Source organism: Babylonia areolata, chromosome 19 (assembly GCF_041734735.1).
Source record: "Babylonia areolata isolate BAREFJ2019XMU chromosome 19, ASM4173473v1, whole genome shotgun sequence".
Taxonomy (NCBI): domain Eukaryota; kingdom Metazoa; phylum Mollusca; class Gastropoda; order Neogastropoda; family Buccinidae; genus Babylonia; species Babylonia areolata.
The window spans coordinates 54,523,907-54,527,863 of NC_134894.1; positions in this window are offsets into that span (position 1 = coordinate 54,523,907).

The following is a 3,957-nucleotide window of genomic DNA, read 5'->3' on the forward strand; positions in this document are numbered from 1 at the left end:
CATTTTCCTCCAAAGAACAGAGGAGCAGAGTTATAGAGTAGGATCCCCTCAGAGATCGCCCTAACTCAGAACTAAATTTGGCCAACATTTTTCCCGCTACAATGCCACCCAACCAAACTAAAATACTCATAATGTCCTGGTGTATCCACTTTTCAAAATTTTAGCATATTTCCTTTGGGGATTTCTTTTAACTTCCCCATCTTTACTGCTTTATCAGTGATACTGAAGCCCCATATTCATTTCATATAATGTTCTTGCATAATTTTATTTGGCATGATTATCATATTTTGTTGCTTTTTTCACCCTTTTATCCCTCCCACCCCCCCCCCCCCCAAAAAAAATTCTTGCATAATTACCTTATTTATAAAATTATACGAGACGTTACATGACAAAAAGATACGGTGTGATGCATCAGTAAAGTTACTCAATTGCTCCCAGCGTGTATACTGATCAGCAAACAATGTTTTTGCATCGTGATAAACTGCACGTGAAGCGGAGAAATCAAAGGATTATGTCGTTATGGAAAAAACAAACAAACCAAAAACAAACAAACAACAACTAAATATTTGGTCGGAAATTACTGCCCTTTGCCTAACAGAGGGAACATCCATCTTCACTCCCCCTTACTGCCAATATTCGACAACTGACTGAGTAATATCCGTCCCTCTCCACACCACCCTCCTGTCTCTGTCTAATTCTTCATCATGATCAAAGTGTAATGTGTTCAGTCTTAAGGATAAAGTCCTGTCATGCACGGGATTGAATGATAAGTGACTTCAACACACACACACACACACACACACACACACACACACACACACACACACACGTGCACCAAATAAATACATAGATATTTCTCTCCATTCCTCCCTCCCTCTCGGTACACACACACACACACACACACACACACACACACACACACACACACACACCAAGAGAGGGGTGAGAGAGGCTTGGATCTGGAGATAGATTTATATTTGTTTGTTTATGTGCGTGCGTCTTTTTAAGGCACTGATGATTAGATGTGTTCAATTCCGTGCATGATAAGACAATATCCCAAAGACTGAGCAGATTATATTTTGATCTTGATGATGAATAAGACAGAAAAGACAGGAAGGTTGTATGGTGAGTACGGATATGACTCAGTCGATTGTTGAATATTGGCACAAAGGGTAGTGAAAGTGGATGTTCCCTCTGTTAATCCAAGGGCAGTAATTTCCAACTAAACCCATTGGCTTTTTTTACCCAAACAACATAATCATTTGATTTTTTTTTTTTTTTTTTTTTTTACTTCACATGCGGTTTGACACGATGGTAAAACATTGTTTGCCAATGAGTATACACGCTGAGAGCAGCTGAGTAACTTTAGTGATGTATCACACCTTATCTTTTTGTCATGTAACGTCTTATGTTAATAAGATAATTATGTAAGATTTGTTTTTGTAAAAGGGTGAAAAACCAAGAAAATATGGTAATCACGCCGTATCAAATTATGCAAGAACATTGTATGAAATGAATATAGGGCTTTGGTATCATTGATAAAGCAGTAAAATACGCTAAAATTTGAAGAAAATACGCTAAAATTTGCTAAAAGTGAACACACCAGGTCATTATGAATATTTTAGTTTGGTTGAGTGGCATTGTAGGAAAAAATGTTGGCAAAAACTAGCTCTGAGTTAGGGAGATCTCTGTGGGGATCACACCCAATAAGTCTACTCCTCTGTTCCTTGGGGGGAGATGTGTGGTCTTTCTTCCTTTTTTTTGTGTGTGTGTGTGTCCTGTGTAACAGGTCAGATGGAAGAGGTTAGGCAGTGGAGGAATGGGGAGAGAGTAGGATAGGGGGTTGGAGTGGGGAAGGTTTGGGGGGAGTAGAATAGGAGGAAAATAGGGGAGGGAAGGTGGACAGTGGGGAAGGTTTAGGGAGTAGGACAGGAGGAAAATAGGGGGGTGGGTTAGTAACTAGGGAAGGTTTTGGGGGGTAGGTGGAGAGTGGGAGGGGTTAATAACTAATACTTTTGAGGAAATAGTTTATCCTTTTTACTGTTGCCAAGTGTCTGCAGCTGATTGTGTCAGAACAACCTCCTACCCTCTGCAGTAACAATCACCTCTTGCAGAAGCTTCACAAAAAACAAAAAGAAAAAAAGAGCACACATTTTCATCCAAAGAATGGGGCAGTAAAATTATTGGGTGTCATCCCCTCCCACCCATCTCCCCTCCCCCACCCACCCTCTGTCCTACTGTCCTTTCTCCGTCTTCCTCCCATCCTACTCTCCCTGCCACCCCCATCTCTTCCTCAGCCTATTCTCCCCCCCTCCCCTATCTCGTCCTCATCCTAATCCTCCCTCAATCTCTTCCCCCTGGCCTACTCTCCCTCCACCCATCCTACCCCATGTCCTAGTTCTCCTCCCATCCCCCCGTCGTACTCTCCCTTACCCATTCCATCTCCCCGCCTGTCCTACTCTCCCTTTCCCCTACCACCCCATCTGTCCTTGTCTCCCATCCCCCACCCCATATCTTTCACCCGTCCTACTCCCCCTATTTTCCCCTCTCCTACTCTCCCTTCCCCCAACCATCCTACCTGTCCTAGTCTCCCATTCTCCCCTATCTCTCGCCTACTCATCCTCCCCCAGTCTCTCATGCCCATCCACTGTTCTACTCTCTCTTCCACCTCCGCTCCGCCCCCCTGTTCTACTCATCCCTCTCCCCCTTGTCCTACTCTAACTCCACCCATCCTAGTCTCTGTTCTCCTTCAACCCACCTCCCCCCTGTACCACTCTCCCTCCCCCATCTCTTTCCTTTGTCCTACTCACCCCCTATTGTAATCTCCCTCTCTGTGTCCCCTCCTCCCTGACACCCCTCCTACTCACCCCCTAATCCCCCCTCCAACCCTTTCCCCCCCTCCTCCTTCCGCCTATTCTACTCCCTTACCCCATGGTCCCCACCCCCATGTCCTACTTTTTCCACCCCTGTCCTCTCCCTCCCCTGGTTTACCTTCCATCTGACCTATTCACCCACAGACATAAATGAACAAAAAAAAGGAAAAAAAAAAAGAAAAAAAAAAAAAAAGGATGAAAGACCACACATTTTCCTCCAAAGAACAAAGGAGTAGAATTATAGGGTGTGATCCCCACAGAGATCGCCCTAACTCAGAACTAAATTTTGACATTTTCCTGCTATAATGCCACCCACACAAACTGAAATACTTATAATGTCCTGGTGTATCCACCTAAAGCAAATTTTAGAATATTTCCTTCTTGGATTTCTTTTAACTTCGCCACCTTTACTGCTTCATCAATGATACTAAAACACTATGTTTAATCCATATAATGTTCTTGCAAAATTTTATTTGGCATGATTACCATATTTTGTTGGATTTTCGCCCTTTTATCAAAAAAAAACCAAAAAAAAAAAAAAAAAAAAAAACAAAAACCGAAACCAAAATCTTATTACTTTTATGATTGTGTTAATGAACAATGGACATCGACCAAGTTCCCCATAAACAATATCATTTGCTGTTTTAATTGGGACATAAAGAAATTTCTTACAAGCTAAGAGATGAACTCTTTTATATCTGTTCATATTGCCTATATCCCCATATCTCTGCTGCACATATTAAAGATGGAACTACTTGAGAATCAAACAACTTAAAAATCACATCTGGTGAGTTACAGTGGATTCTACGTAACGTTCTAAGTATTACTACTGTCTTCTTTGCTTTTATCGATGTTTCTTCAAGAGTCGCTACAAAGCTATTTCGTGTATGTAGAGAGAGAGAGAGAGAGAGAGAGAGAGAGAGAGAGAGAGAGAGAGAGAAACTGACAGAGAGAGAGAGAGAGAGGCAGGGGGGGGGAGAGACAGAGAAACAGAAAATGAGAGACGGAGACGGTGAGAGAGAGAGACAGAGAGAGAGAAGAGAGAGAGAAAGGAACTGACAGAGAGAAGAGAGAGAATGAGAGA